The sequence below is a fragment of the Eulemur rufifrons genome, chromosome 25, assembly GCF_041146395.1.
Source record: "Eulemur rufifrons isolate Redbay chromosome 25, OSU_ERuf_1, whole genome shotgun sequence".
Taxonomy (NCBI): Eukaryota; Metazoa; Chordata; class Mammalia; order Primates; family Lemuridae; genus Eulemur; species Eulemur rufifrons.
The window spans coordinates 8,376,378-8,402,356 of NC_091007.1; the positions used below are offsets into that span (position 1 = coordinate 8,376,378).

At 44.9% G+C, this 25,979-nt stretch overlaps 1 protein-coding gene and 2 non-coding genes across 5 annotated transcripts in view; all 3 read left to right on the forward strand.

Moving 5' to 3' along the window:
- Positions 1 to 25,979, forward strand: part of CAMK1D (calcium/calmodulin dependent protein kinase ID) — a 294,987-nt gene that overhangs the window by 41,697 nt on the left and 227,311 nt on the right. The gene's annotated exons all lie outside the window — the stretch shown is intronic.
- Positions 4,518 to 4,600, forward strand: LOC138375444 (small nucleolar RNA SNORD45). Its single transcript, XR_011231514.1, has one exon. It is a non-coding gene; the product is annotated as a small nucleolar RNA SNORD45 (small nucleolar RNA).
- Positions 20,486 to 20,609, forward strand: LOC138375447 (U6atac minor spliceosomal RNA). The gene has a single exon (XR_011231516.1). It is a non-coding gene; the product is annotated as a U6atac minor spliceosomal RNA (small nuclear RNA).

Here is a 25,979-nt window from a genome sequence, read left to right on the forward strand (position 1 = left end):
GTTTGCTCTTTTGTCACTGGCTTTTTTCGCTGCTGGCATAAATGTCTTCCAGGTTCATCTGCGTTAGTAACATGGGTCAGAACTTCATACTTTCTTATGGTTGAATAGTATTTCATTGTATGGATATCACACGTTTTGTTTATCCTTATTACCTGAAATGTTGATAGACTGTGTACTTTTTATTTTCTTAAGACTTTCCCGTAATGTTTATCAGATTAACTTGCCTGCCATATTGCTGGTAAATATCCCTTGATGTATTGAATTTATTAACAATTTTGAACAAGATGATGGTGGTTACAAGCCAGAAATGCCATTTCCTGTTGTGTGTGTTTGTAGCTGTGTAACTGTGTGTATTGTCTTGAGTGTCATCGGGTTGGTGGACATGTCTGAGGATGATATGGGAACCGGGGTGGAACTGCAGGGACTTGGGGGGCAGTTCATCCTACCTCTGGCCCCAAAAATACTTCAAGGAAAAGCCAGTCAGTCTCATTGTAGCTGAATAATGTCTTGGCGTCTGCTCAAAACAGACTTGTATCTGTCTCCGTGTGATGAATGTGTCTCACAGAGCTGAAGCAATGCACAGGGCTGTGCCCTGGGGAAAGTGAATTGATACATTTTTTTGTTGTTTATTTCACAAATCAAAGGCGGACACATCCAGTACGATAAGGCAGGAGGACATAGATACGATGTGTTTGACAGCAGATACTAGTTCTCTCTTAGCTAGAGTGACGCACGTTTAATGTCGAGACCAAAGGCAGAGTAATTGTAGACCTCAGGTGCAGCCTGAACTTGGCTGGGCCTCAGTTTTATCTTGAAAGATTATTCTTCACTCCGCGCTCTTTTATTGATTATTTTTAGCCAGTCTCTGCAGAATTTTTCCAGCACTCTTGCTCTTCTTAAATTTATACTGATCGCCAAGGGCAGCGGTGCGTAATGATTTGTTGTGGTGGCCCCTGCGAGCCAGTGACAGTTCTAGAATGTGCATGGTAAGCCTACACCCTCCCCGTCTTCGTAGATCTCTTTTCACATTGAAATACATGCTCAAAAATCCATTGTGCTTCATTAATTTATTAAGCTTCGAGCCCACTTCAAGGGCTGCTCTAACGTTGTCTCAACAAACGTCGGCTGGTGGAGTGTTTGGGCCAGTCTAGGCTCCCAGTAATCATCGCTGGGACGCGATGACCTCAGCGAGCCTTCCACGTCTTATATTCTAATTCCATGGGCACATCTAAGCCTTGGTGAGATGCCAAGAGCCCAAGCTCAGAAGTTTCTGGCTTTCGTTAAAAAAGAACGTAAACTTTACCTTAGAGTTTCAGACTGTGTTTACGTGATGTGAATTCATGTTGCGATTCCTATCTGTGTGGTCTCGCAGAAGCGGCTCCTCAGTCACTGTGCGAGTTCCTGCAGCCAAGACCATCAGCATGTGGTTTAGGGACTGCCAGGGCAGAGGTGGGAGGTGGCAGGAGTGTCTGACGTGCGTTTAATGAGATGCCACTGTAGTTCACCCTTCACTCATCCTGTGCGATGGAAAAAAAAAAAGCACCGCAGGTTTTTCGGTAGAAACATATTCTAACTGATTTTAATTCATAGTGATGTTCTACCTGGTTCTTATTCCCATATTGTTGATAATGGTTACAAAGTAAGGAATGAAAATAATGACTCTAAAACAAAGGCTGGAACATCTACTGATGTCTTTGGATCACTCCTGCGTGAGGTTTGAGTCTATCAGAGCGGGCAGCTGTCGCCGGTGACACTTGGTCCGAGAGTTCAAAGTGGGAGACTGAAGACCAGGGCTCTGATGACACAGATGTGTTCCTTTGCCACCTGCTTATAGAAAAAGGGGCTTTTCTTCCATCACAGTCCTCACCTCCTGGTGTTCCCTGGGACCCCACCTGTAGGGTGAGTTGGTGGCATTGGTGGCTTTGGATGGGGTCAGCGGAGGGGAAGCTGGCAACTGTCTCCTTTCCCCCCAGCCATCCAGTATGCTGGTTGCTCCCCTATGTAGCCACTAGAGAAAGGAAAGTGGAACAGATGTCTATTAAAAATGAAACCGTGGTAAGAGGTAGCAGATGCCTGGGGCGAGGCCGTGGTAAAGTGGGGGTGTCTGGCACTGAATTTTCCAGCTCCGCCCGCCCCCCTGCAAAGATGAATCAGTTGCTCATCTGGGTTTGGCCCTCCTGGGTCTGTCCTGTCCCTGGAAAGAGTTCACGAACATCTTCCGACCGCCCTTTCCTGCTTGGCTCATGGTGGGGCTGAGCTCCACTCTGGGCTGTGTTCACGAGGGCAGGTTCCGGGAGCCCGAGCGTGGGTCTGAACAAAGTGGGGTGTGAAATAGACGTCAGGCCACTTTCCCATCCCTGGGGGTGTGAGGATTACAAGATGGTGGTGACGGTGAGCCCCCAGCATGGAAGGACACAGAAACGTGTGTTTGAGGGAGAAGTTGCTGGTCATTTGCTGCTGTTGATGGATATAGAATCTCTGCATTTGGGCTAGTTCTGATTCCAAACATTCTGTTCCATCATCATACCATATATTTCAGACCAAAGTTTTGTCATGGTTTGTTTGGGGGAAAAAATACATTAACCATATTTTCACAGTTTGGAGATGAGGCACTTGGACCTGCCAGGCTTGAATCAGGTTCTCCGGACTTCTTTCAGAGTTCTGAGACCCATATGCTTGGTACCAGTGGTTTTCAGACTTTAGCCTGCATCAGAATCACCCAGAGGGCTTGTTGAAACATCGGTTGCTAAGCGTTAGTCCCAGAGTTGCTGGGGCATGAGAATTTGCATTTCTAGCAAATTCCCAGGTGATGCTGTTGCTGCTGGTCCGCGGCCCACACTTTGAGAGCCACTGCTTCGACCCACTTCCTCACGGTGCTGGGTCATGACGAAGTTTTCCCTGGTGTGCAGTAAAATGAGAAAAATAAGGTACTTGGGTTTCCAGAAATCCAAATGTACTGAATGGAAGGGATTATCCATGTTTTCCCCCTTGAAATTAGGTCTTCCTTATTTTCTGATGGTAAGATTGTTTCATGAAATGATGGCCACAAGACGGTACTTTGGAGGTACTGACCTTACTTGAAAAATTAAGAGTTAGCAACTCTAATCCAGTTCCCCAATTTGGAGGAGGGGGGGGTGTTATTTCACAGCTCTCTGAAATCCAGAAGTCCGAGAACCATAATCTAATAAATGTGTAGTTTAGTTCTTTTTAATTTATAAATTTTCTGTCTTGAGAGAGGAGGTTGAGGGGGTGGAAGGGGTGAAAGGGGTGAAACAGGACACAGATGTTTATTCGTTTCGCTAAATCTTAGCTGTTTTATTTTCTGATGACAATGGCAATAAACTTTCTGTCTAGCAAAAACCCCCTGTCTCACAGTGAACTCAGAGTACAAAGAAGACGACTGCTTGCGTACATTATTAGGTATATTGGTTGTAGCATGTTTCATCTTTGAAATTCCCCTCTGGTTTTAGCGAGAAACAGCTGGCCAGAGCGGTTGGCCATGAGAATGCCAGTTTGAGTCTCTGATCTGTCTCGTTGTCTGTCGTGTCTGACGACCTCATACTCAGGGGGAGACGTATGATTTGTACAAACAGTTTGCATGTTTCGAACTTTTTACAGTTTTCTCAAGCCTCGCTGATTGAATAAATCTAACGCTGGTGCCCACTCGTGGGCACCTTTCGGGAAGTGTTCTGATGAGCATCGCGGTTTGGAATATTTTAGGCAAAGTGTTGAAGAACTTGTAGCAACTGTTCCCCATTAGTTTGAATTTGGACAGTTTTCCTTGAACGATCCTCATACTTAGTCACAGTGTCCCAGCGTTTTGCCTTGATTAGACGGATGATGAATGGCCTTAATTCTCCATTTAGCTTTGCCTGTGTAGACATAGTTTCAGTTGAGGTTTTTCAGATCTTGCTTGATGGCAAATTCAATTCAAATTAAGTAAATAAATTATGGAGAGTCCGTTTCTCTTCTGTGCTCAAAAGGTTCCATTTAACATTCATTTGGAATTTCTTCAGGGAAAAAAAAAAAATCTAATTAGCTCTTTGATTTTTCTCTTGTAAATCTGTCTTGTTTCCCAGCTTGGTTCTTTTACCCTTCCCGTGTTTATAGATTTTCCTCCTCTGTTTTTTCCGTGTCCCATTATTATAGTAGGGACAACCTTTCTTCTTAAAGTCCCCTTTCTTGCAGATGGGTACTACATCCTTCTGAAGCTTTTCTATGCTATTAATGTCACTGGAAATGTGGTGTGTGATTTTTCTTCTCATAAACAAAGTTACCCGGCATATCACCTGGCCACTTCCTTTAGTGCCTTGGAGTATTTGTTGTTGATATGTATTTATGTCTGTATTTATATTTTCTAAAAATTATTTCTTCCGTGTACTACGTCTATGACTGTTTTTCAAGGTCCTACTTGTGCATATTTGGTGTCATTATTCTAAATGAGCACTAAGACATCAACTTCTTCATTGAACCAGATTAGAATCACGGTTATTCTGTCTTCCAGAAATGATAGGCGTGGTTGATCATGAGCTGGCTGGCATATATTCTGAATCTAAAGTTGCTTATTACTACTTTAGCTGTAGAATCACACTGAGACTTGAAGAAAAAAAAAAAGAAAAGAGAGAAAAAGAATAAAATATAAAAAAAAAAGGAGAGAGAAAAAAAGAATAAAATGAAAGAGAGGCATTTGACTAAGGGGCAAAAAGTATTTACAAATATATGATTGTGGCTATTCTTGTGCCAAGACTTGTACAGTGTAGCAGAATAAAAGATGGTATTTATAATTCATTTTTTTCGGATGTCATCTTTGTGGGGTTTTAGTGTCAACATTGTTTTTCCTTAGGAGATACAGGATAATCCCTTTTATTAAATAAAAAAAATCAGCATTAATGACCGAGAGGTCTCTGGAAATGTCAATTCAGATGGAAACATTTAGCTTGGATCTAACTTTTTATGGAATCATGCATGTAATGCCGTTTGCATTTGCTGAGATTTTGTATTATTAATAGAATAGACAAATCAGCATTTTGTCGGTGCATGGAAGGCTTCGCTTGTTTTTCCTGGTCTTGATTGCTGGTTGCACATAAAATTCAGAGGAGGAAAAAGCGGGTAGCGTGGCGAAGGGCGGCTCGGATGACTCAAGACTCCCTGCCCCTGTCTGCCCTGCCGCGGCTCCCTGGCGGGAGGCCTCGGTTTAGAGACCATCTGAATGGGGCAGGCTGCTTAATAACATTCTCCCGGCACACGGAGAGCCCATGCGGAATAATCCCGCAGGTTTGTGTGCCTGGAGGGAGCTGCCAAAGGTGAAACCTCCTTGCACAGTGGAATTGCTGGAAAGCAGGGATCTCGCTGGGCACAGAGCAAAGGTTCTGAGCAGCACTTGGCAGCGGAGAAATCTAGAAGCCATTTGCTACACTCTGTTGCACAGTTTCCAGCGTGAGCGGAGTTGTGTTCTGCCCGTGGATTCCGTGGTGCCCGTGGCCTTGTTCTCCCCTTTCCTTCTTCCCGTATGTGTTCAGCTCACCCTGCTCCAGGACTTCTCCTGGGCTCCCAGCTTTCTCAGATGTTCTGCCAGAAATGAGCCTCCTCATGGGTGTGTCCGAGTGGTTTGTTGGTGGACTCCCTACAAATCTTCCCGTGCTGGAGATGCTGGAGACTGCTGAGGCCTGTGGACGTTTTTGTGACTGTAGTTGGGGCCCCGGAGTCACCCTGCTCGGGTCTGAGTCCCAGTTTAGTGGTAGGACTTTGGACAAATTCCCTAAGCCCTGAAGCCTCTGTTTCCTCATCTGTAAAATGGCGCCAGTAATAGTGCTTGTCTCATAGGACAGTCCATGGAACGAACTTGGCCCAGTGCCTGGCATCTAATAAGTTTTCAAAAAAATATTCGCTATTAGTATTATTGCCTAGATGTAGGGTGATGGACCATATGACCTTCTGAGTTTTCTCTCATTCTGTGTGTGTATATGAGAGAGAGAGAGAGATTGCAAAAAGCACAGCTACTCTGGGGACTTTGGGGGATGTTTGAATAGAGTTTCAATGTCATGTCTTTGAAGAGAGCCAAGAATTTTGGGGGTGCCACTGTGCCAGAGAAAACAGGTTCCAGAGAAAGAAAACAGAGGTGAGATCCTTTGCAGAGCAGGAGGTGGCCAGGGGCTGTTTAGGGTGGCATGCGGCCAGGAGGACCCTGCAGGGTTCCATGGAGGGTGGCCGCTGGGGCCCAGGCTGGGGCCGTTGACCTGGGAACCGGGGTTCAGCCGCAGTGAATTCCAAGCCTCCTGGCGTCTCCTCTGTCTCCTGGTTCCCTCAGAAATGAGGGCCGGGGCGGCCTGCAGTCGGCCACCCTGGACGGTGTGTGTGCACAGGGAACATGGAGGTCCTCTGATGTGGCGGCCACACCAGATGCACGGTTGGCCTGTGTATGTTCTTTAAAAGAAGGCCTGTCCCCGCCAGCTGGGCTTTCCATGCTAACCGACAGATGACGCAGTGAGCAAGAATGAATAAGCGTTGGGGACAGGGTGTCGGAGTAGAATAAATGGCTTGGTGTCTACAGCAACCTTTAGAGCAGTCCTTGCCTGCAGGGAGCTCTCCGTCCAGTAGGTCAGCTGAGGCAGAAAACCTGTCATCAAGAGAAACATACGACTGCAGTGTGGCAACGCCTGGTGGAGGAGAAAAGCTTGGCAGCTGTTGACAGATCGGAGCTGGAGATGGACTCATGCAATTACTAGACGCACCTGCCTTATTACAGACCCAGCCTAAATGACTCTTGTTCTCACCGTCTAATGTGCATTCAACTACGTTGGTATCATACTTGCTATATAATTTTACACCTGATTTTTTTCCTTCCATTTTTACCTAGATTAATTTACCCTGAATTATATAGTTGTTTGTAAACATGCATTTCAAAGGCATCTTAATATCTTGTTGTCTAGAGGTGCCTTAATCCACTCTCCTCTTCTTGTTCAACATTTGGCTTCTTTCCCTTTTTTTTTTTTCACTATTATAAATGACATGCGTAGTGCACATCCTTGTGCATGGATCTCTCTTCGTGATCCTGTTAATTTTCTTGTAATAGATTCAGAGAATGGGATTAAGTTAAAAGATATATATTTGTTTTAAAGGTTTATCTGGTGCTGTAATTGGCTTTTAGTAAGGCATCTATTAATTGACACTTCTAGCGATGTGTGAACACGATCATCTTATCATATCCTTGCCAGTGATTTGCATTAAATTTTTTCCCAATTTGATAGTGTAAAATGAAACCTTTTTAAATTATGAAAACGAATCAAGGTATTGCAAGAGAACACTTGATTCATCAGTTGAGTGAAGGTCCCAGTTGTTGTGTGTGTTGCAAGTCCCCTTGAGGGTAGGAGACGGAGAATGACCGTCCTCTCCTGCCCAGAGCTGCCGTGCAGAGTTACTGCAGGTGGAGGACTCAGCTGAGGGTGTGGTGTGGTCGAAGCCATTGCTCATACAAAACTTTGGGCAGCTGCCTGTTTCTTATTGCTTGACTTTCCTGATTGAATGAACTTCTCCGTCTTTTTTTTAACCTGACATTTAGCAAGGTGCCTGCGAGGTCATCCATGGCAAACTTCATCATCTCGACTGATTGGCAGTTCATCCTGTCTTTTAAAAACCCTGGAGACGGGAGATTGTATAAGCTTTAATGATTCTACCATGTATTTCCCTCAAAACTTGACAGCCATGATCTCATGAATTCCCACCTCTACCTCCTGCTCGCTCCCTCTCCCCTTTTTAATAAGTAAAAGGCAAAGTTGAGGAAACTAAGCCCGGTGAGGTGAGGTTGGTAGCCTGGGGCCACTTCCTGGAAGTTCCAAGAATAGCACTGGGTTATCCCGACACCTACTGACTTTGGGCAGTAACATTTTCCAAAGTTGTGTAGCCACATTTCCCAAATTGCTGTGAAAAAAATGGGAAAATCCACCAGATAACCAGAGCCAAGTCCTGTTTCCTGACTTTTCTACAGCCTTTACTGACAGCCTGCGGGGCACACAACAGAAATGAGTCAGAGCCATGGTTTTCTTAGTGCACAGCTAACTCCCCATTGGGCCTCTCGGTCCCTCTGAATGAAGCCAGAAAGTGATTCAGTCTTAGATCAAAAGAGAAAACACACATACACCACAAAGCAAAAATAGAGTTCCTATTATTTCCAGGTTGCCAAAAATACTGGGATTGGAAAAAAACTGTTTTTTTTAGCTTCTTAGCAATTTCATTTTATATATTGGGTTTTCTGGTAAAGTTTTCTTTTGTAAATAAATGATTGCCACCGTAGCTGTTTCACCAGGAGCAGGACTCTGGGTGGATTTTGCTTTCATAGGGACATTAATAATGAAATTCAGTTTTTAAAATTTTTTAAGAATTGGATAGAATACTTTTTTCAGCCTTAGTGAAAAAAAATCACATCGATATAACTTTTAAAAATACAGCATTTTATGGATTGAGGTATTGATGTAATTAGTCCTTTTCATATTATACCTGGATGGTCCACTTCGTATGAATGAAAATTGTATAATTCTTATTATTTTATGAATTATAATTTTTTCCATAGCTCTAACAAGGGCTTGTTAGCAATGGATTTTTCTGGATTAGTAAAATCTTGAGGTAACGGAAGTTTACTAATTTAATCAACTCTTGGTTTTTTTTTTTTTTTTTTTGGTCTTTTGGGTAGAAATCTTAGTCAAATATATTCTTTTTTTAGAGTTGTCTAGAAAAATGGGACATCCCAGACTACTTGGGATTTTTGGGTATTTCCAAGAGCCTCTGTCTTGCAAAGGGCTGTCGGGTAATCTGGGAAGACAGAGGTTACAGCAGGAAACTAAGTGCGTTCCATCAGTACTGTCATGGTCAATGCCAAGTTGCTAACCTGCCTGAGAATCATTGCACTTTTCTTCTGTAAAGTGTTAGATACATATTTTTGCATTCTTAGAGGGCTGTCATCCTTTCCCTGGGCTGACCTTGGTGTCTGGGATGACTGAGGAGTCCCATCCTCTGGCCACCAGACTGGCAGGAGGATGGCTGGTGCAGGTGGAGTCCCTCACTGTGTCACTGTTCCCTGAGCCCACCCCTCACCTGTCTGAGGGAGACAGGCACAGCACTTTCCCTCGTGCTGGAGAAGTCCCTTGTCCTCGTTTGAATGGCCCACTCGGGGCCCCGAGTACTGTTTTATAGAGTCTCCAGCCTTCTATGCCTTAGGAGAGGCTGAATGACATCGTAGTGTTCAGGTGATGCCCAAGCCCACATTTGTGAAGTTTTAAGGCCAGGCAGGTTCAAGTTTTAGGTGGGAAGACCAGGTCTCCTTCCCACTTTCACATCAACCAGGGTAGGAAGGACTTAGTGGCATGGAGGAGAATCGAAGGGACCTTTCTTTATGATATGGTTAAATGGTTACCCTTATAATGTTAGATGAGATCCAGGCATAGCACAAGAGGAAATCTCACAAGTCCCAGAAGTACATGGAAGCAGCATAAACCTCCCTTCTTCCCTTCTGTGCTTTCTAGATACACGTAGAAGCTCCGTGTATCCAGGCAACCACACCCTCGCCCGTCCAGGGGCACTTTCTGGGATGGCTCTCCAGCCCCTGTTTCCAGCCCAGGCCTTGGCCCCTATGTGCAGCTGCTCCGTGTGTGTCCCTGAGTAATCAAGCCCGATGTATCTCTAAGTGAACTTCATCGCTGCCCATCCCCCCATCTCCTCCCCAAACCTGCCCCACCCAAGGCCTGTGTCTGAGTGGCCCAAGTCAGATGTCCAGGTACAATTCCAGCTCCTTCCTTTACCTCTCATCTCTCCTCCCACGTCTGATGGATGCAACTTCTTCAATTTTAATTAAACCTCTCGAATTTATCTATTGACAATACCCTCCTCCATGCCCACACACACACTCTCAACATCCTGAGCCCGCGCCGTCCCCTCCCATGGTGTCCTCACTGGCCTCACTTCTGTCCCTTTCAGCCCCTCTCTGGTGTATCTTTCATGACGGGCCCCAAGTGCTTTTCCTAAAGCACAGATCTGATCGTGTTACTCCTCCACTCAAAACACGCTCCAGGGACTTCCCACCACCCATGAAGTGCCAGCTCCCTCTGGTGTCGTCTGGCAGGGGAACCGTACATCTGGTTTGTCTGGGACGGGCTCGGTTTAGGTCTGTGTTCCCGGTGCAAATATGTCACTGTTAACCACCTGTTGGTTCAGGTGATCCACTCCGTGGTTTCCCCCACGACGTGCCCCACCCTGCCTCCTCTCCAGCCTTGCCACACGGCTCCGTCTGCCTCGGGTCTGACCCTCTGTCCCCTCTCCCCACCTGGCTGCTGCGTGTCCTCTTGGCCTCTGCATAGATTGCATTCCTCGGGGGACAACTTCCCGTTCCCTCAGCCCTAGACAAGGTGCCACCCTCCATACGCCCCACCCAGAGCCCCCGGTCTGTGCACCGTGTATCACCTTGTAGCATAATCGCTTGTTTCGTCTCACTCCTCAGCTAGAATCTCACCTTAAAGGCAAGGACGCTGCCCCGGTCACTGCTCTCTGAGGTCAGCTCAGTGCCTGCCCCATAATAAATGTGTGATGCTTTATTGAGTCAGTGAAGATATGAGGAAGACCAAAGGAGGATTCCTCCTAAATGAGACAACGTAATTTATCAGTTGTCCCAGCATGTACACGATGACAAGAAGACATTAGGAACATTTTGGAATGCATTGGTGGAAGACCTGAGACTACAGACTAGAAAATTCTTCTCCTGCTATTAAATAATTCAGGCTCACTGGGGAACAGCCCATGCCAGGTATATGGCACCTCTAACATTAGCTCACTGTAGCTGATCCTGTATTAATCTACAGTTTCCTCTGCGGCACACCGCTCACGAGAAGCTGTTGTTTTGAGCGCTGCCACAATTCCTCTTTAATGAGACATCTTTGAGCCGTGGAATAGTTAGGCCTGCCGTGGAATCAGCCCCTGGCACCAGGAATGGCTTGTCCTTTTGTTCGGGGCTTGGCTTGTTTAGGCTGTTGTGTTTCTGCCGTGGAGATTTTTCAGGACAACTGGGTGTCCCTGGTGTTTTAGAGCCCCAGCGAGAGGGGGACTCATTCTAGATGGTTCAGATGTAGAGACTCTGATGGAGGGGCTGTGATTCCAGAAGTGTGGGTGGGGTTAAGAGAACCAGCGGCAGCTATTCAGGCTCCCAAAGACTAGTTCACCCCCCACCCCTGGCAGAAGGGGCCAGGGGAGGAGCCCAGGGTTCCTGGAGCAGATGGTTGCCCGGAGGGAATGTGGCTCTGGGGACAGCATTGCTGGAACCCTGGCCCCATCCCCCGATCTCTCTCCTCTGGCTATCTGCTCTCCTGACAGTGTCTCTTGTCCGCCAGCCCTGAGGTCAGAGGACAGAGGGGCCTAGTGACACCGTCCGCCAAGCTTGCCCTGCAGGACAGGGAGGAGGGCAGGAATAACCAGCAACGCCACCCTGTCCTTTCACGGGTGATCTTGGAGCCAGAAATGCCATTCCCCTTCATGAGGGTTTATGCATTTTTCTGCTGGGGGTGGCTTCACTGAACTTGCTCTTTCTTGATGGGGACGTGCCGGGTTGTGTCCCACCTGCTCAGAATCCTTGATGGCCCTCCCCAGCCCTCTTGCCTTGGCTCTGTATTCGGAATTAGAGCGTTTTTGGCCACTGAAAGGAAAAACCTATTAAAGACTCACAATTCTTTCTCCCCAAAATATCTTACCCCGCTGAATGTCAAACACCCGTTTCCCTGCCCCATCCTCTCTCGTCACTGGGACCCCACACGTCTGCCTCGGTGGTCCACCTTGCCATGCCCAGTCCTTAAGGGCCCGACTGAGCCCACACAGGTGCGTGTTGGGGACAGGTGGAGGAGGTTGCTGCGTGCAGTAGCGTGCCGCCTGGCGCGTCACTTCCGGGAACCGCCCGACTGTGCATGCCGGTTTGCATTAATTTAATTTACTTGTTTAGTTCCCATGGGCCCCATGGGCCAGGTGAATGCAGTTTTTGGAACAGTACTCCTCACCCCAGCAGTGTGGGCCACCCCCTCTTTTCGTTTTGTTTCCCACTTTCCATCCTGCTTGTTTTCTCCTCTTCACTTTCTTCCAGCCTCCTGACTTCCTTTGCTTCGTTTTCTTTGCCATGCATGGTGACGAAACGCTCACATGCCCCCTCTGTCCCTTGCTGTCCTCTCTTGGACGGAAGTCGGCAGGCGGTATAATCACAAAAACCCTGCTACTTTAGATGATCCTGCTCTTTTGGGATTTGCGAGCATCAGGATGGGACCAAGCCGATGTTGACCTTTGCACTCACAGCAAAGCAGTGAGATCACTGAGTCCCTGAGGGAACGCCACCGTCCCCTCTCCAAGAGAGCAGAGCCTCCCGGGGCACTTGCCAGCCCTGCCTGTGGGTGAGCTCCTGCAAAACTAGTCCTGAGTTTTTACATTTCTGATGAACTTGAAGGGCATCAACGTGCTTTAGAACATCTAGAGCTTTCATTAAATCAGATTAGCCTTTACCCCGCGTCGTTTAGTTAATTGCATGGCTTTTCCTGTGTCCTACCCGTGAGGCACGTGCCGGAGTCTGAGAATGAGCGTGTATGTTGCTGATTTTGCAAATGGGGAAACTGAGGCAGGACTGTGCATGACCACATGCCTCCGTAGGGCAGAGCTGGAGCTAGAATCCATGTGCTGAGCGTCAAGTCTCTGTTGCAGCTCTCTGGGCTTCTCTGACTTGGAGCTCTGGTGCATACATGTGGTTAATATTTTCAAATGCTTTTATTGTTTTTTGAAACAATAAATTAGGAGATTAACCTCATTTCCTAGTTTTAACAAATTTATGCTTTCTCCACCTCGTTCTTATTGCCTCATTATTATAGTTGAGAGAGGAAGACGAAATTAAAACTATAAACCAAAATGTTAAAGGCAGTTCTGTGGGGAAGTTAATCAGACACACATCTCACCTCTCCATCTGCCCCTTGGGGCTGTGATCGCTGGCTGTTGAGGACACAGGTGGCAACTGCAATCAGCTCGTCCCTTAGAAGGGAGCAGGGCATAGGGCCTGGGCGAGTTGGAGGTTGTGACCGCTCGGGTCTGAGTGAGCGTCGTACGGAGAGAAACAGAGATTGGATGGGGTTGGGGAGAGAATCAGTTAATCACAGACACTACCAAGAGGTACTAAATGTTATCCTCACTTCCCCAAGGAATAGTTTGTTTAAAAGATCCACTAAAACTCACAAAATCAAGTGTGACCCTTCAGCTCACCTGACTGACTAGTGAGGAGTGTGCTCTCTGGCTCCAGGGCCAGGCGGGGGACATCCGTTCGTCACCTGCTTTAATAAGCCCCTCATCTTGCCCACATGGACGAGTCTGACCTTTCTCCTTCCTTCCCGCTTCCCTGGAAAGGTTACCTGGGAAAGCTAGAAGGCATAGCTATTATCCTATTTTCCATATTGCATTTTAAGATTTACAACCTCCTCACTTGCGTGGAAGATTTGAGGACATTCTTGGCAACCTCTGACAGCCACAGATTGTTCTTTCCTGACGTCACAGTGCCTTCCACCATGACCTTCCTTTCGGCCGAGCACTGGGGTCTGGAGAGACAGGTGACACCTGGGGAAAGGCGGCCAAGAAAGTTTGGCTGTTTGCCTTTGGGGGTGGTGACAGGGAGAGGGGAGCCGTAGGACCCACAGAGTTGGATTGGAACTTGCCCATGGTGGTGGGGAGACAGCCCCAAAGAGTTTTCCCACTCCCGTGAGGCTGTGACCATCTTTGTTTGCAGGCAGCTCTGTGGTTGAACCCGAGGCTCATTGGTTTGCTGTCTGTGTTTGCATGTCTCTGGCAGAGCCAGCTGGGGCCTGGTTTGAAGCCTTTTCCTTCCAAAGTGCGGACGAATGAATGAATGAATGGTGTCAGGGTGCCAGCTTGCTCCCCGAAGACTCCCTGTTACCCTGTCAGCGGTGCTCTGCCCTCGTTGGGGGCTGGCCCCTTTGAAGCCCAGATTCTACCCACCTGACCCCAAGCTGGAGCTATTGCAGCGACAGAGCAGCTGCACAGCAAGACCCCCTGGGAGTGTCTTGTACAAGGCCCGTGGAATGCCATATAGGGACCTCATAGTCCCCAAGCCAGCTCACTCGACAGTGGAAAAGAGCCACAGACTGTGCCCAAATGCACCCTGGGCAGGGGGGCAGGGGGGCAGGGAGGGCCTGGATTACGTAACATCACCAGAGAAAGACCCGTAAACCACACGCCAGGTGCTCGATCAGGTTTCATCTCACCGCTTTATGCTGTTCTCCTTCTAGAGATTTCAGAGCACGGAGAGCCCCCTGCCCCCCAGCTGAGAACCCTTCCCACTTCAGCTGCTTTTAGGCCCACCACTTCCCTGCAGCTTGGCTGATTGCTCTCGTGCTTACCCCTGCCCTCCCGCAGACCACGGGACCTAATTACCAACGCCTGAGAATCCTTTTCCTTCCACCCTCGTTCGCTGCTCCAGGTACTTAGTCATTTTTTTCTCAGGTTAAAGGTTTAGATTTTTTTTTTTTTTAACTTTGCTTTTTTCAAACAAAATAGTCTAGGCTTTCTTAGAGTTCTCTCCCCCAGTTTTGCTTGGTTATTTAGTCAACAAAAGAAGGATCAAACTGGGTCAGGGAAAGTGGAATCTGATCATTAGACTGCATGGAGTTTTGGAGCAGTTGTTCAGGCTTCCCCTGATTTAAAGGGGACCAGGAGGATATTGTTGGTGTCTCCCCAAAAGGCCTATCCAGAAAGCTGGCACTTCGGTACGTATTGGCGGAATAGAAACCACAGAAAAGGAGGAAAAACCCGTTGATACAGAGCATTTCTGCAGGAACATTGATGAACCTGCCAAATAGCCACGTGTTAGAGCACCTGCCCCTGGTTGGTTGTGGAGCGTCTTTTGTCGTCTTTCCTAAGAAGGAAAAAAGGAAAAGATCAAAAGGGAACTTGGAACCTTTGTGGAGCACGTTGGGAAAAGTGAAAACCCACTTCATGCCTGTCATTTGTAAGGAGAAGCATTTGGGAATGCCTGAAATTTCACCAGGAGAGGAGATGGCAGCGTGGCGGCTAATTCTAGGCGAAAGTCGGGTATCGCTTTGCTTCCTTCGCCTCTTACCTTTTCTTCCCGTTTCTTTTACTTTTTCACTTCTCTTCTCTCACTCCTTTCCTTTCTATGTTTCCCTCCCATCTTGAGCCACTTTATTCCCTCTACATGGGAATTCACAGCAGTAAACTGTGACATCTCAGACGTACCTATTGTCTTAAGTCAAAGAAATGACGCTTCACTAGTGAAATTGTGGCTTGAGGAGGAGGGGTATTTGTGAGCAGAAGGGATGATCTGTTTGGAAAATGTATTCAGTTTTCTGGGAGTGGGTATGATGGGTGTCCTCTGTATGCCAGGCACTGAGGTCGGACCTACAGAGGGATAACTTATGTTGTTCCCATTTTGAGGACCCCGCAGTGGCCGGGGAGGGGCAGACACAAGCATGGAGGTTAGTCATTGCAATAGAACATCATAAATTGCCTTCCTGGGGGCATGAACCGTGTGTTGTGCTCATAGAGTCAGGCCGTCCCGTTTTAGACTGGGAACTTTCCCAAGGTCTTGTCTTTCCCTGACTTGCCTGTAGCCGTTACGATCGTTGCTTTTGCACCGTCTGCAGGAAGAAAACAAAAAACGTTCCCAGCCCTTTTCATGTAAAAGTCATAAACCATGCCCTGACAACGGCAGAGAATTATAGGACTGATTTATTTTTATTGTGAGTATAACTTTTCATTGTCTTCCTTATCTTCTTGCCTGACTGTTATGTGCTGGGATGAAGTTAACGATGTTTTCAAAGTCAGTTCAGAGGGGAACGAATGATGTAGTCGTGAGAGCAGATACAGACGTGGTGTTAGCATTTCGTGAATGTCAGATACTAATTTTAACAATAGTAAATTTTGAAAAGGAATGACACGTCCCCAGCTAATGAAAGAAAGTATTCTGTGTGAGAAGCTCTTGTTATGGGTAGATACCAGGTTTCATTTCTGCTGCAGATTTGAAATATATGGCCTCTTTGCCTGCTCGTATTTGGGGAAGCTCACATTTTTGAGTGAGTCCTTTCTCTTCTTGTAATCTGAGCCTTTGCAGCAACCTTTAGCCGGTAATTCCCAGTCCCCTTGTCCTAGTTAATTTGGTTTTTCCTCTCCCCTTCCCTCCATACCTTCCAATGCTTAGTTTAACTTTAACTTTGAGAATTTTGTGAACTCTTCTAAGATTACATGAGACACCTTCAACTTATTCCTGTCGGGAATAATTGGACTAAATGTAGAGAGGGGATTTTGGAAGAGGATAAGGGAGGGTCTAATTGGCAGTTGCCCAATTCATCCTAAGACATCTAATCTTTTCTGGGATTGATTGTTTAGGTCTAATTTCTTTGATCAGTGTCTCATTTTAGCTTCTGAAGGCACTACTTTAAAGAAGTAATAAAATTATAAAGATTAATTCAAAGTCATTGCCAATACTGGAGAAGTCCGGAGAGATGGTGGAAGGCTGACTCCATTCTCCTTTATTTCCTGGGTGATTTTTCTGCAGGAGCTCACCCAGGGCCCTTACAGGGGATAATTGGCCAGTTTTCCATCATGTCATGGTGAGAGGCCGGATGGGCAGCGTCCAGCTTCTGCTGTTCACTGGGCAGCCTCCAGAGAGTTTTCCAGGGGAGATATTGCAGAGCTGTCTGGACTTCTTGCCCAGGTTTGTTTGGAAAAGAGTCAAAGCAGCAATTGAATGATTTGACTTTTTGTTGAGAAAAACAAAGCAAAAGTTGTTTTGTTTTGGGTTTCTTTTTTGACATCAAACATTTTATTCTGGCCTAGGGGGCAGATTTTGTTTTTCCCTTTTACTTTTTGTTTTTATTCTTTTTGCTATTTTTAAAGATGGGAATGAGAAGGAATTAATCCTGGACAATTTCTCCCTGTGCAAAACACTGGATGTGACCGCCTGGAAGTGGGGTTTGGCCATAAGGAGAACATATGCCCAAGTCATCCAAAATGCTGACGGTTGCTTAGGAGTCTGTGGTCTTGGCAGGTTCCTTACATGCTCCGTGACCTGGTTGTTTCATCTGTGCCGTGGAGACAGTACTCTCATTGGATGTTGTGATTCGCTGAGATCATTCTTGTAAAACACTTAGAATAGTTCCTGGTACTCGGTAAGCAGTTCGTGGTTATGATGATGTGGTTATACATTCATTCTGTCGTAGTATTATATTATGAAAAATTCTAGTTTCTTAGGAAGAAGCCACACCTTGTTTTCAGGTACGTTCTGAGAGCAGAGTATGGATTCGGACAATGACCTTTGCTCAAATTAATGGAGCAGAAGATTGCATTAGATTTTTTGGGTCATTCAAAAAAATTGTGGTAATAGATACAACATAAAATTTATCATTGTAACCATCGTAAGTGTACAGTTCAGTGGCATTAAGTACATTCTCTTTGTTGTGCCACCGTCACCACCATCCACCTCCAGAACATTTTCACCTTCCCAAATGGAAACTGCCCATTAAACACTGACTCCTTACTCCCCCTCCCATTAGCCCTGGGCGGCCACCATTCTCCCTTCTGCCTCTGTGACTTTGACTACTCTAGGGACCTCACTGAAGTGGAATCACACAGTATTTGCCTTGTTGTGACTGGTTTATTTCACTTAGCATAATGCCTTCAGGGTTTATCCATGTTGTCATGTGTCAGAATTTTCTCCATTTTTAAGGCTGAATAGTATTTCATTGTATCCTATACCATATTTTGCTTATCCATTCATCCGTCCACGGACTTTTGGGTTGCTTCTCCCTTTTGGTTGTGAATAATGCTGATGTGAACATTGGTGTATGGATACGTTTGCATTACATTTTAAAACATGAGCTATTTTTTGAAATATAATACATGCATTACAGTTTTGGTGACCGCACACTCCTGATTTTCACTGAAGCTGAACCTATGGTTATCCCAGACCCCTAAGGTTTTAAATGCAGTGACTATCATTCACCTTATCGTTGAACCTTACCTCTTTTGTGCTGAGTGGTTAATTTTTGTGCACCTGATTGTGCACCTCTGCGTCTCTATGCGAGTCACCAATCAAACTGCCAAAGAGGAAGGGACCCGCGGCACAGCTCTGCCGGTGGTGTTGGAAACCTACCCCTGGCTGGCTTGTTTCTTGGGCATTGTTGTGCAGTTGTTGCTCTTTCTCTCCAGTTTTTCTCCTCTTTAGCCCCATTCTTTGTTTTGTTTATGAGGAAATCATAAGGCTATTTGTCACCATGTTAAGTGTCTCTAGGTCACCATTCTGTGACAGTCTGCAAACCTACTGAGAACCGAACTAAGCCCGAGCAGTGTTTTGGTAGGTGATGGCAGCCGCCAAACAGTTTTGGGTGAGTGAGATTTAGCTGTTTCCCACATCCTCATTACTAGGTTACAACGAAAGCAAGTTTTGGACAAAATTCTGCATAAGACCCTTATTAAGGAAACATGTACAAGCAAACAGGCATGATCCAGTCCACGTGGTCAGTTCTGTCACCTGGCATCCAGCTCTGTGCCCTCTTAACTGCTCTGACCACACACTTGGGAAGAAAGCTCCCCTTGGGACAGATTTGCCTGTATTCCAAAAACAGGGTTCTGTTACCCTTAAGATAGGCACCAGATGACCAGAAATCCTCCAGACCAATGGGCTGGACTTTTGAAAGGATCAGGCCTGAGGTTACAGGCTGGAGGCCTTGCTGGGTGGATTCTTACGTCCTGTCTATGCGAGGACAAGGAGTATTTAATTACCCCGCTTTAAACATTTATCATGCTAATGAATAAACAAACTAATTTCATCAAGACAACAACATTTCTGACTTTCACTTTGCTAATTTGCAAAGGGTCTGTTATCACTCAAATATTGAGAACGGACTTCTAGTTGCCACTTCTGGTGTAGGAACTTCTTGATTAGGATGCTAAATGGCCTGCCCAGGATGGTGAGATATAATATAATTTACATGTAGTTCACACATCTCAAGTTTTTTTAAACCTATGCTACAACCACCTAGATCAAGATATAGAACATTTCCAGCACTGCCAGACGGCTCCCAGGTACCCCTTGGTACCCACAGAGGTAATCTATATTTCGACAGCTGTCACATAGATTAGTTTTGTCTGCTTTGAATTCCATATAAATGAAATCATACTCATGGTTTGTGAAATTGATCCAGTTTGTTGCATGTGAAAGTTGTTCATTTTTTTCCCCATTGCTAGGTAGTATTCCATTATATAAAGTTTTTTTTTTTTTTTTTTTTTTTTTTTTTTTGAGACAGAGTCTCACTTTGTTGCCCAGGCTAGAGTGAGTGCTGTGGCATCAGCCTAGCTCACAGCAACCTCAAACTCCTGAGCTCAAGGGATCCTCCTGTCTCAGCCTCCTGAGTAGCTGGGACTACAGGCATGCACCACCATGCCCGGCTAATTTTTTCTATATATATTTTTAGCTGTCCATATAATTTCTTTCTATTTTTAGTAGAGATGGGGTCTCGCTCTTGCTCAGGCTGGTCTCGAACTCCTGAGCTCAAACGATCCACCCACCTCGGCCTCCCAGAGTGCTAGGATTACAGGCGTGAGCCACCGCACCCAGCCTATATAAAGTTTAAATACCCTTTCTAGACTTGTTGGGCATATATATGGCTATTTCCAATTTGAGCACTTACAAGCCCGTCTTTGGTGGATGGAGTATGAGTTATGGATTAGGGTAACTAGCTGTCCCTAGAATTGCAGTTCACGTTAAATAGCATATGCAGACTGTCATATTGTCCATGCCAAATGATTTCAAATTAAACTGCAGATGTTACATAAAACCATATCAAACAAAGGAGTGACTTTAGGTTAATATAACTTGTGTTTAGCCAACCCACGATGGTATAAAAGTGCATCATTGCTTTTGTGTATCCTGCCTGTGATAAATGTTCTAAGCCAGAGGGTCAGTTTCCTGGAAGCTGAGATTCTCATGTGAAAGTATGTTGTTTCTTCATGCTTTTTCTAGAAGGGATGGGAAAGAACCTTTTTGTAACTTTTGCACATAGGCATCATTTTCTAATTATAGCTTCTCACTGTGCAAATAAGTCATGAATTACTAAACACTCTGAGAATATAAACTCATTTTGGGGGATCCCCTGAATTGGAATGAATGAACTTTTAAAATATTCATTTCTGTGTTCTTTCCCTACCGTTTTGTATATTGTGATGAAAAGAATATTTGCTGCTGATTTAGAATCCCTGAATATTCTTATAAAAATTTAATTCCACCCATATTAACTAGGCTTTCAAGTTTTTTTTAGAGGGGCAGTTTTCTTTCAATAGGTTACTAGAGGGAAAACCTGTTGGCCTAGGAGAATTGATAGATGGAAGTAGGATAGGGAAGGTTGAGCTCAGACCACCATTGAGGGGTGCTGCATTGATTTAAATTTTAAAAGTACCTGTGTTTTATGAAAGTAAAAAAATAGGTTAGTAGTGCCCTTGACAAGAATGGGAAGAATTCTAGGGCCCTATACTACACACATACATTTATGTATCACCACCTCTTTATAGCACTTAATATTTTTGAACAAGCCTACAGGAGGGGGATTTGGCATTGTCAACCGACCTTCCAGATGCATTGACCCTTTGGCCTAGCAGTCCTGTTTCTGGGAATCTTTCGTGCAGGTACACCTGCATGGGTAACAAAATGACATTTGCACAAGGTTATCATTGAAGCTTTGTGACACCACAGTGTTGCAAGCTGCCACATGTCCATCATTCAATCAGTAAGGGACTGGTTAAAAGGACGATGGCGTATGCTGTACGGAATGCTATGCGGTTGTTAAAAGAGAGTGATGGAAATCTGTGTTCTGGTATGGAAAGACTTCCAGGTACATTGCCAAGGAAAAAAAGCAAGGTGGAGAATAGTCATAGAGTATGCACTGCCCTTTTTATAAGAAATATGGGGATATGAAAAAATATATATGTATATGTGTGTGTGTGAATTTACTTGTATTTGCATCAAGAAACACTGGAAGGATAAACAAGAAACTAATAAAAATGCTTATCGGTACTAGGCAGAGGAGAAGGGAATGATTGAGAACAGGTGTAGGAATGGCTCGTTTGCATGGATCTTTTTATATATTGCGTCGACCTTTGAATCATGCAAAAAGCAAGCAAACCAAGCAATAGAAGAGACTGTCGGGCAGGTGTTTGTCATTAACTAGATCAAGAGCAGGTGGGGGAGAGTGAAGGTGGTTGATGCATTCTTTTGCTTCATCCAAGCTTTCTTGGAACTGGCCTTCTGAAGGAGCAGCCAGATAGCAAACAGATGATGAGAGAGACAGACAGAGACAGAGACAGAGAGAGATATCCATGCTACTGGAGCCTAGAGAGGGAGGGTGAGAGGAATTCACCCTGAGGCCAGAAGGGTAGGTTGATTGCGGATACATATTCCTATGTATTCGTGATACATTTGTGAATAATACTGTCCGCAGGATATTAAAGTGGTATACATTCTCACATATAATCTTTTACTACAGCAGTCAGGATTTCATTTTACCATAATGCAATTATCACTTCAGATAAGATCCAAGTAAAGAAAAAACCTACATTACGTCAGGTCATCATACCCCAATCTGCTACTATGTTGGCGAGAGACTAGAATTTAGTTGAATAAATAAAAAATCGATTTGACCATCAGTTTGGTTTCACAACAGTGGGGATAATGTTACTTATATGGTTTGCGACTATAACCATGGATTATTAAACAGATGAGACATTACTATGACAAGTCTATTTTTTCCCCACTCAGGAAGTATTTTAAAACTAAAACTGCCCCATTTACTATGATATATTAGCTACAGAAAACTGAAAAACAAAAACAAAACAAAAAAAAAAAAAAAACTCCACACGTACACACAGATAAATCACATAACTCTCACATTCCATATTTCTTCATGACTATCATTGTCTGAAAATACCAGGGAAGTATTTCCGCAGTAGATAACGTAGATATTTGAAGCATATTTATCCTGTGTTTATTTATTTATGTTTTCTTATTCTGGTCTTTTTATTGGCAGAGTTCTCTTTCATAGTTTCTGAATCAGGCGAAAGATTAATATGGTGTATTTTAGAGAGTTTTTATGATGAAACGATGTTTCTAAAGAGAGATTTTTTTTCTCTCTGTCTCTTTGGGTTCAATTAAATTTTGGTGGAACTTAAGACATAATGAGAAACAAAGATCAAAGCCTTGGGAAAAGGCAGCACTCAAAATGCTTCCTGCACCTCCAGGTCAACAACGGCAATAATTCCGTTTTGCTCAGAGAATGGAGGAGAAACAACACAGGCAGGGTAGCCAGTCTTGGGATCTGGGGTTTTCCTGCCAGCCGATCCGAATGACAGCGCTGTCCCCCGTGGAGTTAGTATGCTCCCAGGTGTTCTTGGGTTTGTGATTTAGTTAAGAAAGCCCCAGAAATCCGATTTCTTTTAAGGGTTAAAAAAATACAGAGAAACGCCGATCTTTATTTCATAAAGTGATAAACTCCACTCTGCAGGGTAGTAAGTGACTGCATCACTTGTCCGCTCTGGCCCCTCGATTGGCCTCGCAGCAGGATTGGACGGCGTGGCTGGGGGGTTACTCGAGCTGGTCCATGAGGACAGAACTGTTCACATCCACTGTCACTAGCAGAAACTGCAAAAACTGGTTCGATTTGCTTTAAATCACGATCCTCAAGGATGTAGTAGAAAGGCACCCGGCAACGACGAGGATAAATGGCCAGTGTGCTTTACGTTGTGTTTTCTGTCTGAATTTACTTTCCAGACAGGAAATTAGAACAACAGGGAAGCCAGGGTGAGAAAGGGTGGTGGGAAGTTTAGTCGGGGCGGTTGGATTCTCTCATGCAATTATTTACCATTTGGGGGAGCGGTTTAACAAAGAGACATTTTCAAAAAATAGTGTGGCATCATCGGATGTATTTCAGTGACTTTTAGGCGTTACTGTAGGCAGCATCTCTCTCTGTAAGACTGGCTACATTGGGTGGACACTCTGTTGTTTTGCCACATGTTTGGAGGATGAAGTTCGTTGCTCATCACAGAGACCAAAGACTGCTTTTCTTGGGAGCAAGTCCCTGTTTTCTAGAACACAGTGAACACTCTTCTCTGGTATCTGCTTGGGCAGAATATTCCCAACCGGCGCTTCTTACGTCTTCTGCACACAGCAAGATTCTTAACTCCCTTGCGAGTCAACGAAAGAGAATGAGTTTATGTTCATGATAGTTTCAGTGTCCTGTCAAAGGTCAAATGCTGTTACTTTTATGAAAAATAAGTGGATTCTTTTATGGGCATATTTTACTGAATGGACAATTGGTATTTCTGGCCCATTAGGAGTTTTTTTTTTTGTTTAAAAAAATATGAATGCTTATAAGCATTGGACTGTATTTGTGAGTCTCAAGGCAGTCCAATGGAACTGGTGTGAAATGTTATAGTAACAAGAACAACTACAATAAAAAGAGTTGGTATTTGCATATTGCTTTGGGTAGTATGTGTTATTAAACATGGCAAGGGTCAGAGTTCAGATGTAACAGGCTCGGTTTGGTGCTTTGAGGTGTGGAGGTCTTATCGCTAACCAGTTGGGGCAATGGAGTTGTCTTGGGGGAAGTGATGTTAGTGAGAATAGCTCAGAGGGCAGAGCTTAACAGCAGCATAGATGCAGAAGAAACGAACATCCACCAGAGGATGAACATCTTTTGTCAAAGTTCTAGCAGGCAACCAGCGGCTGGCGTTCACGTTGGAAGTCCAGGACATATACGAGCATCCTTATTTCTTGACTAGTTTGGTTAGGGAATGAAAATAAGGTCTAAGAGTTTAGAACATTTATATATAAATGTATCATGTGTTGGTTCTTATTAGTATTTTAGTTATTAACTTTGATGATCAAAAGTTTATCTTTTTAAGTAAACAAAAATTAATAAGCTACCAGTACATGAGTATCTATATCAACAATTTTCTCACCCCAGAGGTGGCTGCTGTTGAGTTTTCACTACCAACTTCCTGGCACTTTTTTCTCACCTAGAACCGGTCACTTGAAGGGAGTGATACAAATGTTCAGCTGGGGTCTGAACACCTAGTTAACATGTATCTCAAAACAGGAAGTGCAAGTCCCTGGCTGTTTTCCCTCTCTTGTTCTCATGATTGTTGAATGACTAAGTAAGAAATTAAATAAGATACTCCATGTGCAAACACCAGCGGAGGCCTTGGCAGATGGGTCTTCCATAAATTGGTATTTCCCCTCACCCATTAGTAGCACTTTTCAGATTAGAGTAGTGGTCCCCAGCCTTTTTGGTACCAGGGCCCGATTTCATGGAAGACAGGTTTTCCATAGACCAGGCGGGGCGAGGGGGATGCTTTTGGGGATGATTCAAGTGCATTACATTTATTACATTTGCAGCTGCTCCCCAGCACTAGCATCACCGCCTCAGCTCCACCTGAGATCATCAGGTATTAGATTCTCATAAGGAGCACAACCTAGATCCCTTACATGCGCGGTTTGCAGTAGGGTCCGTGCTCCTTTGAGAATTGAATGCCACTACTGATCTGATAGGAGGTGGAGCTCAGGTGGTGATGTGAGCGATGGGGAGCGGCTGTAAATACAGATGAAGCTTCGCTGGCCTGCTCGCTACTCACCCCCTGCTGGGCAGCCCAGTTCCTAACAGGCCATGGGCTGGGGTTGAGAACCACAGCCCTGGAGCACTCCCAAGTGTGGAGAGTTGTAAACGGCTTCTCTGGATGTTTCACAGACACACTGAGAAAGACTGACCCAGGAGAACATACTGTGTGATCTTGTGGCTTCACCTACCTCCACGTGTGTACTGTAATTGGAGAAGTTTAGCATTAGTGGCTAATGTCAGACAAGGCAGAAAGAAGTGGTCAAATTCGTTCCAAATATATTTTGTTGTATTTCATGTCTGTTGAATTTGACTATTTACAAACCGTTCATAAGCCAGTTCCCGTAAGCAGAACGTTAGATTCAGCAGCACATGTGTTCCCCTGACATTCTGGATATCAAGACAGGGAATAATCAATCCTAAATTCTGTGTTTGCATTTATTGCTGTCAAGTGGGAATCTGATGAGAGTGGTGGGCGCGAACTTGGGTTTATCCGTCACTCAGAGTTTCATGGATTTCAATGACATGCAGAGGTTTCGAGGTGGGCTTCCAATTGAAGGGTGTGATGCTGGGGCAGCGTTTCTTCCCCAACACAGAAAAAGGGAAATAAGAATTTCTGCTCGTCTTGGGTGTTTCTGTAGCAGTCTCTAATTATAGACAATCCCCAATTACCCATGAATTCAGGGATTTTTGCAGATAATTGACATTCTCTGATAATCCAAAAATTTCACTTTGGTTATTCATTCTTATTTCTGCTGAGCTAATCTTATTTTAAAAACAACTTTGAGCAAGCATCAGAGAGGTGACGTTTTGGAGTAGTCACCTCATGTTTTATCCAGGTTGTTGCCCTTAATCAACCATCCCTTTGGCCCTGCAGTGTGGTGTTACCCCACATGACAGAAAAAGAGACAGAGGTTCAGGGAGGCTAAATGCAAGGTCATCCGTTGAGTCCTGGAGCTCAGCTGCAGTTTTAGCTTCCTGGCTCCAGACCCATCCTCTGTCTTGTTTATCAAACTGCTGCCTGCCCACTGGTGGAAGCAGAATGGGCGGAGGTCAGAAAAGAGCTGAAATGATCTTGAATCATCAATGCCTGAATGACCAAGAATTGACAGAGATTTGAGAAAGTTAGCTTCAGTTTCTGCATTTAAAAAAATGAGGTTAGTAGGTTTCCCTATTTGGTGGGGACATGTTGTAAGTAGCAGATAAGATAACAGATTAAAAATACTTTGATAAGTATAACCAGCAATAAATATGCCAAGTAAGATTGTTCCTCTTCAAGCCTCTGTCCCT